Below are 14814 nucleotides of genomic sequence, written 5' to 3'. Positions count from 1 at the left end.
ACGAGTCACCCAAAGTCACGGCTCAAGACACCTACAGGCATTTTGGCCATGCCCGAATACTGCTGTATCTTTGGACCTCCACACCCCCAGCACCCAGTTCCCTCGGCCACCCTTCACCTTGCCTGTGCCCTTGTCCCCACCTCTCTTCCTGCTCCTGGTCCTTCTCCTCCTGAACAGCTGACTCCGAGGAATAGCAGTCAGGATAGGGCTTGGAACCCAGGAGCCTGCGATGCCCTGGAAGATGGCACATCTCTGAGCCAAGTGACCCTCCTCTGACGGTTGTTCCACCTGATACAAATGTAGGCCCTGTGGTCTTTCACATTCCCAGAGCTAAACTCACTGTGTGAAGGGCCGCCAGTGACTTCAGCCCCTCCAGCATGGGCCGGTAAATCACCCGGGGTTCCTGGCCTTGCGCGTTCCTGGCTCTGCTCCTCTAGCTTCTCCTCTGGCTCCTGCGAGGACAGCTGCTCCTGCTCCACGTCCGCCACCACCTCCACCTCCTCTGTGCTGTCTTCTTCCACCAGCAGCCTGACCTCTTGCCCGATTCCTGCCATCTCTCCCTCTTCCAGCGCCTCACCTTTCTTTCTTCGCCTCCACACTGAAGAGAGCTGCCTCCTTGTTTGGTGCGCCACCTGGTGCCTACAACGTGCCCACTGTGAGAGCAGGACCCAGGACCTCCGTCCCCTGAAGACTTGGCCTCACAGCTAAGAAGATCCAGAGTCCCGGGGTGCTCCGCCATCCTCTGGCAGCGTCACTCTGGACGTGGCCCTGGCTGTGGCTCGAGCTGGAGCAGCTGTGAAGGGGTTGGACATGACAGCACAGCAGGTGGCCTGCACAGCCGATGCAAATGCTGCCCTCACCCAGTGGCCATAGCTCCTCCTTCTGGAGGTGCCCTGAGACTGAAGAGTGCGGTGGGGGACCACCTAGCGCAAGGTGCACAGGCGGGACAGATTACCCAGGCTAACCGGCCCCTAGGCTGCTGGAGCTGTGAACCACTCCCAGTCTGCTGGGCCCAATCTCAGCCACTGGCAGAGAGGGTAGTGGGCATCACGCTCCACGGACAGGCCCCAAGCCCAAAGGGAGTTGCCTCAGGCCCACCTCCACCCCCGTCCCCGGGCCCACCCCCTCGACCTCCCCACACCCCCACCCCACGGCTTCCATGGCTCCAGCGAGCCACATGATGCCTCTGCTTCGCTGAGTGCCCGTCTCCAGGCATGTTGCCTGTATTCCATCTGGCAAAACCCAGGTGCAAGGTGCCACTTCATTGGCTTCCATAAATTCAAACCATGAATTCCCTCTTCCATATCAGAAAAGGACACTCCTGTGTCCCACAGGAACTTTAACCTCTGGGTGCTCTCCCAAAGTGTCCCATGAAAGGCAGGAGGCAATGTGGCTGAATAGTTTCCTTCACTGAGCAGAGAGGCCCATGCGGTCTGGATGATAGGAGACTGGGTACAGACCCAGTTTGATACTGTTGAGCTCCTTTGCTCAGGGGCACCAGAGCCACAGGGTACAGAGCTCTCTGTGTCTCTGTCTCTGCTTCTGGCACGCACTGTTTCTCTGTCCATCTTTCTTTGTGTGTAGTAGGGGCTTTTATCTGTGTGTCTCTGTCTCTCTGACTGGTGCTGTTGCCCTCTGCCACTCTCTGGACACCAGTGCTCATAAAAGACACTTAACCTAGGCATGAAGCCAAAGCTCTCCTCCTGTGTGAGTTGCACCCACGGGAGATGTGACTTCATCAGTACACACAGCTGGGGAATGCTTTCTCAAACTTAGAGGCAAACACAGGCAATCTCTGCTGAACCACAGAAGGAGACAGGCGTCCCTCCCTCCCTCCCTCACATGGTGGACATGAACACTGCACAGGACTATGGTGGCTTGGCCACACTTTGGACAGGGGGAGAAATGGGGCATGCTCTAGCTGGCATGAGGGGACTCCCTGAAACTTGCTTGAATGCGTCAGTGAGACGCCAAGGACACCTCTCCATGAAGGGCCATGACTCACCGGTGCCAGAGGCTTCGAAGTCTGCCCATTTAGTGTATACAGGCCCTTTCAAAGTGGTGCTGTTCTCGTTCAGCCTCCAGGTTGAGAACACACTGCAGCCTACCCTGTCTCCCCAGGCCTGTGGGGTCGGGAGCACCAAAGGATCAACTGAAGCCATCCTTTGCATAGTCCTGATATCCAAGTGTTCTGTGAAGAGTATAGTAATGTTTTAAACTGGCAAACTCTGCAGGTAACACCTGCTTATGCTGCAGTCCTGTCAGTCAACCAAAGCTTACATTAAAAGCAAGGTGTGCTCATGCCCCTGGTCATTTTCGGGAAAGAATGCTGCTACAGTTGAGAAGGACAGAAAGATCTTTGTCACTGGCTGTCCAAGGGGCTGTAGCCCTGCCCCCTCTTCTGTGCCTGGGAATCCACCCCATTCTGTTTCTTGGCTTCTTTCCGTTATCGCTGACTTCCTACTGGTGCTTTCTACCTGCCTATCCTTTCGGCAAGGGATACAGGGTACAGCAGCACACTCGGAAAAAGGAAGGAATTCACATCAGGACATCTTTAAATGAGCAATGTGGTGTCTTCCTCATGACTGCTGTTCACTAATGCCTGGATCCTAAATACAGCAGACTCTGAACTGGAACCTGTCTCTCACTGTCCCAGGGTCCCTGCATGCAAACAGCCTGCTATCTTTGCTTTACCCCTGCTCCCTCCCTCACAGACAGACACTGGCAGTGGGGCATATACACGCCACATCTGTGCTTTCCTCACCTTTCTGCACTGCCAGGTAGCTGGAAGTGCCCATCGAATTCCATATTCACACCCCATCTCGACCAGGATGCCTGGGGGTTCACTCTGAGGGCCTAGCTTAACAAGTCACTTGTCTCGCATGGTGCCAATATGTAACGCACTTGGAGAGGGAGTGTGCTGGCTGACAGGCTGATCCTAGGCAGCACTAGCCCAGGACTTTCCCAGATCTCCTTCTCACATGTGTGGAACAATCTGCAGTGAAGCTGGCTCATTCCCATCCTCCTCCTTCCAGTCTCTTCCTTTTTCCAAAGAATCCTGGCCTCTTCAAAATCAGGGGTCCTGCCCTAGCCTCGTCCAGCATTTCCACAGGGTAGCCAATGTACCACAGACAGTGATGAGTCCACAGACGGTGGTTTTAAATCCCCACATCATTTGATTTATTTCCTCTGGATGACTCTTCAAACGCGCCCCCCTCTACTGCTTACTGATACAAACACACAACACAGCAGAAATTGTGAGCTTGGTTATGCCTCTTGATGTAACTGCAGATTTGCAGAGTCCCTGTCCAGAGCTGTCACCTGTCATCCTTTCCTCATTCCTGTCCTGGACAGGGGCATCACAGAGATGCGTGGACCAGTCTCCCCTAGTCTGTGAACGCCTCATGCCTCCTCTTCTTGTTGCTCCACATCTCAGGGCTGTCTCATCATCATATGAGATGATGTCACCTTCATCTCTGTGTCTGCAGTGGGCAGGACCCATGCACACACACACACGCAACACAAGCACACACGTGTAAGGGACACGGACACAAATGCAAACAGGGAACACGTGGCAGTACATGAAGAACACTTTTCTCATACAAAATATAGAGATTTCCATATTTCTTATAGGAAAATCTCCATTCTGATCTTCAAATGTGAACTATACCAAAGTCCAACTTCCATGAAGGAGCACTAGTGCCTAGATTTTGATATAGGGAATATAGGGAATTCCATATTTCATGGTGGAAAATCATTGTATTGATACATGTTGAGAAATGCAAAGAATTCCATATTTCATGAGAAAACAGTGATGCTGATATTTTCACTTGTGAAATAGGGGCAATACCAACACCATATTGGATCTCCATATCTTAAGCAAAGCAATACCTAGATGTTCATGTGTGAAATGCAGAGTATCCCATATTTAATGTAAGAAAATCACTACCCAAGCTTTCATCTAGGAAGTATAAAGAATTCCATATTTCATGTAAAATACTCTGCATACAGATTTTAATAAAGTGAAATACAAAACATTCAACATTTCATGTAGTAAAACCAGCACTGAGATTTTCTTATGTCACATATAGAGAATTCTATTTTTAATAGAGTGAAAATGTCACAATGATTTTCGTTTCTGAAATATACAGAATTCCATATTTTATGTAGTAAAATTGGTACACAGAATTTGATAGATATCTTAAGCATACAGAATTGCAGATAGCATGTGGGGAAATTGGCACCCAGGTTTTCCTATGTGATACACATAATGTTCAATACTTCCTCTAGGAAAATTTGAGCAGAGATGTTCATGTGTGATACAAAGAAAATGGATGGTGCTATTTCAAATATGATACATAGAGAATTCCATATTTCATATGGGAATATTGGCACTCATATTTTCATATATGAAGCATAAAGTTTTCTTTATTTTTGTACAAATATCTGGGCCGAGATTTACTTAATATTAAATGTGAAAAATCTCACATGACATGTGTGAAAATCTGTTCACAGATTTCTATTTGTGAAGTGTAGAAATGTCCTCATTCATGTAGGAAAATCGGTTCCCTGATTTTTATAACGTGAAATATAGAAAATTAGATACTTATGTCAGAAAATCTCAATTAAGATTTTCATATGTGAAATATACAGAATCCCACATGTCAATATAGCAGAAAAGTCTTTGTTCCAATTATCATCTGTAAAATATATGAGATTCCATATTTCATTTAAGAAAATCTGCACACTGATTGGCACGTGTGAAACATACAGAATTCTGTATTCCACATTTGAAAATCTATGCCCACAGAAGCCATGCTAATATTTTCCTATGTTTTTTAGAGAGAATTTCATACTTAATGTAGGAAAATGAATGTCGATGTATTCAAAGGTTTAATATGGAGAATTCCATATATTGTGTAGGAAAATGTGCTCACAGATGTTCATAAATGTAACATAAAGAAGTCAATATTTCCATTGGGAAGACTTCTTCCAGATTTTCATAGAGTCTATTCCATATATCATGCAGGACAATGTGTGCCTAGATTTTCAAATGTGAACTATAGAGAATTTCATATATTTAGTGCAGAAATAACAGTGCTCATATATTCCTATGAGAAATAATAGAGTATTGCATATGTAGATCAAGGAAATCTGTGCCCAAATGTCTTTGTGTGAAGTATAGAATATACCAAATTTCAGGTAAGATAATCTGTACCTAGATTTTCATTTTTGAAATGTACAAAGTTTCTATTTCATGAGTGAAAATTTGCATCATGCTGTTGTATTTGAACTATTGAGAATATGCCTCATGTCAGAAGATCTTAACGGAGATTTTCATATGGAAAATATATAAAATTCCATACTTCAAGCAGGAAAATGTATGCTCAAATTGTCTTATGTGAGATATACACAATTCCATATTCATGTAGGAAAAAGTGTACACAGCCATCCAGATGTGTAACATCCCATACGCCATGTATCATGACCAGACATATACAACTAGATTTTTAAAAGTGAAATGCAGATTTCGTATGTCACACAGAAAACTCTGCACCCATATTTTCATATGTGAAACATAGAAAACACATATTTCATGCAGGAAAATCATCCTTCAGGTGTACATATGCATGAAGCAGGGCATCCAAAGCCAGTGATCTGGAAGAACCCAGAGGAATAGGGTGGGGAGGGATGTGGGGTGGGCTTAAGGATGTGTTGGACACATGTGTACCTATGGCTCACTAAGCTTGATGTATGGCAAAAACCATCACAATGTTGTATAGTAATCATCCTCCAGTTAAAGAAATCAATTTAAATTACTGACAAAATAAGAAAGGAAAGCACAAGGAACTCTACTCAGTGCTCTGTGGTGACACAAATGGGAAGACAATCCAACATGAAGGGATCTATGTAAGCATATAATTGATTCACACTGATGTACAGCAGAAACTAATACAACAATGTAAAGGAACTATACTCAAATAAAAATTGATTTAAAAATGTTGCGATGCAACTGTACCTCCAGCAGTGAATAAATAAATGGTTCTCCCATTTGCAATGTCTTTAGGGACATTAGGCTAAGGAAAATATTTCAGCTGGAGGAAGACAAAAACTTTCTCATCACATGATATTGTTAGTTAAAATACCTGAGTTATAGAAACAGAGAGTTGAATGTGGTTATCGAGGGCTAGTGGAAATGGACCATGGTGGTCCAGGATACCAACTTTAGTCATACATTGAATAATCTCACCAAAGAAGATACTGTAAGAGGGCAGAAGGAATATGGAGCTGCACACTGAGCTCAGGTCCATTAGTGAAGTTCAAAATCCAGCTCCACCAGAGTCAGGCTCTCAGAAGAGTTTAGTTAAAGATATATTGCAGGCTTTGCCAGGGCCCTCCAGGTCCTCTGGCCTTGGGCTGGGGAGCAAGCCAGGGCACCTGAGGATAGGCTAAAGGCTGTGTCTTGCAGTGGCCCAGAGCTGCTTGCTAGAGCCACTCACTGGCCTGGCCCCAGGTTCAGAGCAATAGCCAAGCTCTCCCATCCCCACCTCCATGACCAAACAGTTGTGGCTTCTGCATGAGTCAGTCTGCAGGACCCAGCCCCCGCCTGCTGGGTAGACTGAGGAGACTGAGGGCCAACTGCATGCTGGACACCTGGCTCCCTCATTGAAGATGTTTGGGCAAGGTATGGGACCATGGTAAGAGGAGGGCCCAGAGACTGAGAGCTGCCTCTTCAGCTGGGACTGGCCACTGGTGGGAGGATCAAGACTGGGTGCTGGATGAATGCTCCCAGTCAGGATAACCAGCCGGCCCAGGGACCCCCTCCTGCCTACAGGACCTTGGAGTGTGAAAGTCAAGCTTGGAAGTGTTTTTTTCAACATAGGGAATAATATTTGTTTCGCTAGAGGTTTCCATGGGAGAAGGCAATGGCACCTCACTCAAGTACTCTTGCCTGGAAAATCCCATGGACGGAGAAGCCTGGTAGGCTGCAGTCCATGGGGTCGCTAAGAGTTGGACACGACTGAGCGACTTCACTTTCACCTTTCACTTTCATGCATTAGAGAAGGAAATGGCAACCCACTCCACTCCAGTGTTCTTGCATGGAGAATCCCAGGGACGGGGGAGCCTGGTGGGCTGCTGTCTATGGGGTCGCACAGAGTCAGACATGACTCAAGCGACTTAGAAGCAGCAGCAGCAGAGGCTTACATGAACACTGTTACCTCACCCTGACCTTATTTCAGTAGCAGAGGATCTGACAGGGAGACAGTTAACCACACCTCTCCCTCACCTCTCCCAGAAGTGCGTTTTGCTGAAAACTCTTGGGGAGCTCAGGATTTTTAAAGCCATATGCCACCCATCTCCTTTCATAGCCCTGCAATAAAACTTTCTCGGGTTTAAGCTCCAATGTTCTGATATCGCATGGCCTAACTATATTGTGAACATGGGTATTCATTAACACTAGCCCCTAAAGACTCATTTCTGTAGAGAGTAACTGAGAGAATGCCTCATTCCAAATCCACCTTCAGTCATTAAATTATGTGCAATTTAACATTCCTTCATAGAAAACAAATTACCAAAACTGATGGCTACAACAAATTACCAGGTGAATTTAGGACAAAATAACTGTGACAAATGTTGTCATCAGGTCTTATTTGAGGACTACATATTATTTTGAAAATTTGTAATGATTGTACTTAATAGGATCGTTTCAGTCGCTCAGTCGTGTCTAATTTTTTGTGACCCATAAATTTTTTGCGATCCACGCACGCCAGGCTTTCCTGTCCTTCTCCATCTCCCGGAGCTTGCTGAAATTCATGTCCATGGAGTTGGTGATGCCAATCCAACTTTAAATCAGTGTTGGACGTAAACAGGATGCACATTTTACTAATGATAACATATTAAATAGAAAAAAATATTCATCAGGCACAGTACCAGAAACTCGAAAACAAGTATCTAAAGATTTCTCTTCTCTGGAAAATCAAAAGCATATGAAAATGTTGATTAAAATATCTTCCCCCAAAGAGAACTAGCATATTCTCTTTGCTGACACGAAAACAAGACTGTGGATAACTGAACTATAACAAGAGTGTAAGTTGAGCCAGTTAAAACAGAACATTAGAAATTCTGTAAATCTATGTTCTTTTGAGGTGCTTACTAATTTATCTTCTCTGTTTATAGACTATATGCAAGAACATTTTGGCTTTCATGGTTACAAAATACACTGAGAGAAAATTAATTTTGCTATCAAATAGCAAACCATTTAGTTACTGTTACTATGGAAATATATTTTCTTCAATAACTATACCAACACATTTTATGATTGCTCTCTGTTTCAAACATTATATAAACAGATTCATTTGAATCTCAATGGAGAAGAGGCACAGACTGTTAAAAACTGGAATAATGAGCATATAGCTTTTCAAAATACGAAGAACACACATACTCAAGTGAAGATTCATATGAAATACACATACACTTGTCATAAAATTTCATGATACATGCAAAACTGCAACTGCAACTGGTACGAATACAGACTTGGTGAACATCTAGTAAGTATAGAAGAGAATCAAAGAAACAAACAAAAAAGCACTGGGGAGAAGTTCATGCTGAACTTAAAGTTTTGTGTGAAAGCACTAAACAATAGTAGACAAAGCAATACTCAGGAAAAGAAAATGTGCTCAGTGTTGGTCAATTAAAAATATTTTGTTTTCTAATATACATGATTTCAATGTATGAGTCCTTCATGAAAAATATTATCAGAGGACTAATTAAAGAAAGTAATTACTGATGGCATAAACAGAGGCAGAAGTTTTGCTGAGCAGAAGATCTTTTTAAACCTCAGGTTAAAGATGAAACACCTGAAGAATTTATGGTGATAAAATACAATGGAAATATGGAAATAAGATAACTTTTCAGAGTAGACTGGTGACATTAGAACAATGAGATACAACTACAGACTTATTGGAATGGTCAAATACAAAAATCTGAAAAACGATTTACCGGCAAAGAGGGACAATAGGAACTCTCATTCGTTGTTAGTGGGAATGCCATTTGGAAGCAATATCTTACAGTGCTAAGCGTTGTCATACCACATAGTTTAACAATTATGCCCCTAGATAGTTCAGTAAGTGATTTGATAGCTACTGCCCACACAAAAATATGCACATGAGTTTTATTACAGCTTAATTCATACTCTCTCTCTTTCACACGCACACACATGCACACAAATTGGAAGCAATCAAAGTGTCCTTTAATAGACAACGGGATAAACAAACTACCGTACATCAACATAACAGAATACTATTCAGGAATAAAATGAAATGAGCTATCAAATAGCAAAAAGAAATGAATGAAACCTGAATGAATGTTATTAAGTAAAATAAGCTAGTCTGGAAAAGATTATACGCTGCATGCTGCGAATTATATGATATTCTGGAAAAGGTAAAACTACAGAGCGAATAAAAAATATCAGAGGCTTTTTCCTTTTGCTCCAGAATAGTTTTACTAGTTTGGCTAAGGTATGCCAACGCTCAACAATTCCTCTCTTACTTTGACTCACAGATCCACTCAGGCGGATTCTTCAATGCCCCAGAGCTCACAGGACTTCAGGAACCTCCTCACTGAGGGGGTTGAGGTTATCACCGGTCGACGTGGTGAGTTTCAGATTCCGCAGACTGGACACAAATTTCACAAGGTACATCTCGAGCAGGGTTGAGGTATGGAACATGTAGTCTTCTTCAGAGGAAGACTTTTCCTTTCTCCTTCTGAGAGAGCCAAATGAACAGCCCTGACGGGCAGCAGCAGTGTGCACTTACTCTCACCACTCTCTCCTGCCAACTTCACTGTCACGTACATCAGCACAATGAAGAAAAGCCAGAGCAACGTGATCTCAAGCCAGTCTCAGGCATGCTCTTGTAGACTCTGGCGAATTAAAAAGTGCCCTCCGCAGAGCATCTTCCCCTGGATTTCTTCCGCTTTCTCTCTCAGAGTAGTAAACGTTAAGGCGTAGACACAGGTAACACCCATGGAAATGCACAGGAACGATTTGAGGGACCACATGGTGAGCCGAGAGCAAATGGCTCCTGGTGTGCTGGTCTGCCCTGGCACCAGGAGACTGAGGACCAGCCAGGGCTGGGCCCTTGCTGATGTCACAGAGGGCCCCGCCCCAGCCAGAACCCATGTGCCCATTGTGATGACTTCAGGGCAGAGGATAAGGAGGCTTGCAGGGGTCAACTGGTAGTAGGGCTTAAGGGAAGATGGCGACATTTTCAGCTGGTAGTTGCAAAAGAGTTGGGGGATAACAGAATGCCACCTCCTTGCCAGTGTATTCTTTCTGAACCTGGTGTTCTACTGGGAGGATAGGTCCATCTTTCATTTTTATTTTTCCATTTGTTAAATCCAGACACTGGGTGAGCAGAGCAGACCCATGGGCATGTGGCCCTGTGGAGCAGAGGGCCAAGTGGGAAAGAAAGATAGTAAAGGAGAGGCCACACACTAGGAGCCACGGATGTGTTTTGTGTGGCCTTCACTGTTCCTAAAAATGACTGTGCTCAGTTGCTAAGTTGTGAGTGACTCATTGAGACCTCAAGGACTGTAGCCCTTCAGGCTCCTCTGCCCCTGGGATTTCCCAGGCAAGAATACTGGAGTGGGTTGCCATTTTCTTCTCCAGGCATAGAGGATGTTTTAGGGCAGTGAAACTTTTCTGTATGATGTTATGGTAAATAGATGGCACTGCCTAATTGTCAAAAGCCTTAGAATCTTACAGCACATGAAGAGAATCAATGTATGCATAGTAAAAAAAAAAAAAAAACCCACACATTTTGACATCAAGAATGGAATACGAAACTTGACTAAACAATCTAGTTATATTATTTCAAATATTTAAAACTACCTCAATCAGACTCCCTGACTTAAGTAACTTTGGAAATGAATGGAGTTTGCAAGACTGAAAGCAAAAGATAAAAGCGCTGTAACCTAGTTGATAGTGTTCTTTCTCGTAGGGGTACAGGTTGACAATCTTGATACAGTTGCACATGCATAGGTGAATTCACTGTTAAATAGATGGCACATGAGCATACATGCATGTATTCCTCTGTGCTGTGAGCTGAAAGACTCTAAGAGAAATGACACTCCCCAAAACTGAAAGAAACAATGATGTGGAAATAAGCACAGATTTTGGTTCCCAATACTTTTTCCAAGGAAAGGAACGAGGCTTCTAGGAGAAATTGCTGATTACAGGGCTCAGAGAAGAAATATAGAAGAGGAGTCTGGGGGATCTTATCGTATCAAAAGGGATGTGGGGGGGGGGGGGGAAGCCCCACAGTAATGGCGCTATGTCAAAGAAGACAAGAATGAGCTTCCGATGACAAAAGCTAGAACAGAACGAGCAATGCAATAAATTAAGTCAGTCATCCTTTGGGATTATACCCTAAAGTATAAAGCAACTCTTCAAAAAGCAGTTCAGTGAGGTCTTTCAAGACAGGCATCCAAGATAGGGGGTCATGGTGCCATAGTGGGCCAGACGAGATGGCAGGGGTGAAGAGGATATCCATGCAGACAACATAGCCTAGTATGGGGCATCAGAACTCAAATAGGGTGAAACAATAAGATCCACAAGAACAGGGAAGGGGGGTATGTAGTATGACATGTGAGCACCTGAACAGGGAAATAAGGATATCCATCCCAGGATGTATCAAGGGCAGCCAGGGCCAAAGTGGGATTAAGAGGCCTTCACAGAGCAGAGAAGCCTGCCACAAGAGTCAGTTTATCCAGAGGATATCAAATAGGACGCTTGCCAGGCATGCAGAGTAAAAGCCTAAGTCCAGAGAAGTGGAAATCCACATGGAGGAGGCAGATTTGTGTAGAAGATCAGAGGCTAAGCAAGAGGAGGGCATCCATGCACCAAAGTGGGCAGCCCTGTGTGGGCAGTTAGAGGCTGAGTGGAACAAGGGGAGTATCTGAACGTGGGGGTATCCCATTGCAGAGTATCAAAGCCCAAGCAGGGTAAGGGGAGTAGGTTTATAAAATGGTTGCCTGGAGTGGGTGTCAGAGTCTGAATATGTTGAGAAAGGCACATGGGTTGGGGACAATCCAGAGTTTTGTGATATCAGAGCCAGAGTTATGCGGGGAGGATACTCACACAAAGGCATGCGCACACACATGTACACTTCCCAGACTCTGTCCAATGAGAGGAACTGAGAAATAATGAGTCTCATATATTGGGTTTTAAATTCCATTTTCCACTAAAACTTTTTGGGATTGCTGGGAGAAATTGTTAATTCCAGGGCAAGGTCAGGGAAAGTACAAGATGAGCCTGGAATACCTTGTACCAAAAGCCTCAAATTGTTCAAAGAATGATGGGAAGATGTCCAAAGGACAGAGAGCCTGGCTTAAGGAGGTTCCCACTGTCCTGTCCGAGGCTGGAACAATATGAACATCAATATAAATAATGATAGTGACAAGTCATGATTCCCTTAGTAAAATAAGAGGTTATTAATCAAATAGATTGAATTAAATTAATGAATCTAAATTTTGGAGAGGAATTATATATATGTATATATATACTTTAAAACAAAAAAGAACGTTTCAATTACAAGATAGGGGAGGGTAACTTGACTGTGGAGAAGCTTGACAGCAACCACTTTAATCAAGTGATCCAAGTGAACGTCATCAATATTGGGACACACTGAAATCATGAACCGCTTGATAGAATGAGATGATCTGAACACAGTACCATTTCCATCATTTTCCTGTCAAAGATGCAAAACATGATATTCTTCATGAGCAAACACTGGATGGAGCAAAGTTGAGGAGAATTTTACAACTGTCCTCTAGTTTTGGCATTCGAGTAATACTGCCTCACTGAACGAGCTGGGAAATGTTCCTTTCCACTTCTACGGATACATTTAGAATGCATGTGTGGAGAATTGGCATGACTTTTAGTTGAAATATTTGGTAGAATTCAGCAGTGAGGCTATCTGGGTCTAGGTATGGTAGTGGGACTTTTGTGAGGTGGGTTGGGCAGGAAGTTTAAAAATGAATAATTCTATCTCTTTGCTATTCAGATTTTCAGTTTCTTCTTGAGTCAATTTCAGTCATTTGTGTATTTCTAGAACTTTTTCCATTTCATCTAAATTTTCTAAATAGTGCCATGGTATTCCTTTACAATTATGGTTATTCCTCTAAAGTTGGTAGTAATTTTTCCTTTTCTATCCCTAATTTTAGTGATTTGAGTCTTCTTCCTCCCTTGAACAATATCACGAAAGTTGTGTCAACTTACTGACCTTTCTAAACAATGAAATTTTCATTTGTTGAGTACCTCTGTGGTTCTTCTATTCTCTATTTCACTTATTATGCTGCGATATTGATTGTTTACTATGGCTGCCTATTTGAGTTTGGTTTGCCACATCCCCTACCTTAGGTGTAATGCGTTTTTGCTTTCATTCTTCTCAAAGTGAAAAAGCAAGAGAGTTCCAGTAGAATATCTACTTCTCTTTTATTGACTCTGGCATAGTCTCTGACTGTGTGGACCACAACAAACTGGAAAATTCTTGACGAGATGGGAATACCAGACCACCTGACCTGCCTCTTGACAAATCTGTATGCAGGTCAGGAAGTAACAGTTAGAACTGGACATGGAACAACAGACTGGTTCCAAATAAGAAAAGGAGTACGTCAAGGCTGTATATTGTCACCCTGCTTACTTAACTATATACATGCAGAGGACATCATGAGAAACGCTGGGCTGGATGAAGCACAAGCCGGAATCAAGATTTCTGGGAGAAATATCAATAACCTCAGATATGCAGATGACACCACCCTTATGGCAGAAAGCAAAGAAGAACTAAAGAGCCTCTTGATGAAAGTGAAAGAGGAGACTGAAAATGTTGACTTAAAACTCACATTCCGGAAACTAAGATCATGGCATCTAGTCCCATCACTTCACGGCAAAAGGATGGGGGAACAGTGGAAACAGTGACAGACTTTATTTTCCTGGGCTCCAACATCACTGCACATGGTGACTGCAGCCAAGAAATGAAAGGACACTTGTTCCTTGGAAGACAAGTTATGACCAACATAGACAGCATATTAAAAAGCAGAGACATTACTTTGCCAACAAAGGTCCATCTAGTCAAAGCTATGGTTTTTCCAGTAGTCATGTATGGAAGTGAGTGTTGGACTATAGAGAAAGTTGAGCACAGAAGAATTGATGCTTTTGAACTGTGGTGTTCGAGAAGACTCTTCAGAGTCCCTTGGACTGCAAGGAGACCCAACCAATTCATCCTAAAGGAAATCAGTCCCAAATATTCATTGGAAGGACTGATGGTGAAGCTGAAACTTCAATACTTTAGCCACCTGTTGTGAAGAACTGACTCAATTAAAAAGACCCTGATACTGGGAAAGATTGAAGGCAGGAGGAGAAGGGGACGACAGAGGATGAGATGGTTGGATGGCATCACCAACTCAATGGACGTGAGTTTGAGTAAACTCCGGGAGTTGGCGATGGACAGGGAGGCCTGTCATGCTGCAGTCCATAGGGCCGCAAAGAGTCGGGCGTGACTGAGCGACTAACACTTACTTACTTACATTACTCTGGGGCTTTTTTTTTCTTTTTTTTTTTTTTTACTATTTCCTTTTTGATACAATAATATCCACCCGACTCCTCTTCTATAGTTCCTCTCTGAGCCCTAAAATCAGTAATTTCTCCAAGAAGCCTGGCTCCTTTTATTGGAAAAGAGTATTGGGAACCAAGATCTGTGCTTATTTCAACATCATTGTTTCTTTCAGATTTTCAGAGTATCATTTCTCTTAGAC

Source organism: Ovis canadensis, chromosome X (assembly GCF_042477335.2).
Source record: "Ovis canadensis isolate MfBH-ARS-UI-01 breed Bighorn chromosome X, ARS-UI_OviCan_v2, whole genome shotgun sequence".
Classification (NCBI taxonomy): Eukaryota; Metazoa; Chordata; class Mammalia; order Artiodactyla; family Bovidae; genus Ovis; species Ovis canadensis.
The sequence above is the reverse complement of the archived record's forward strand: the minus strand, read 5'-3'. Positions refer to the sequence as shown.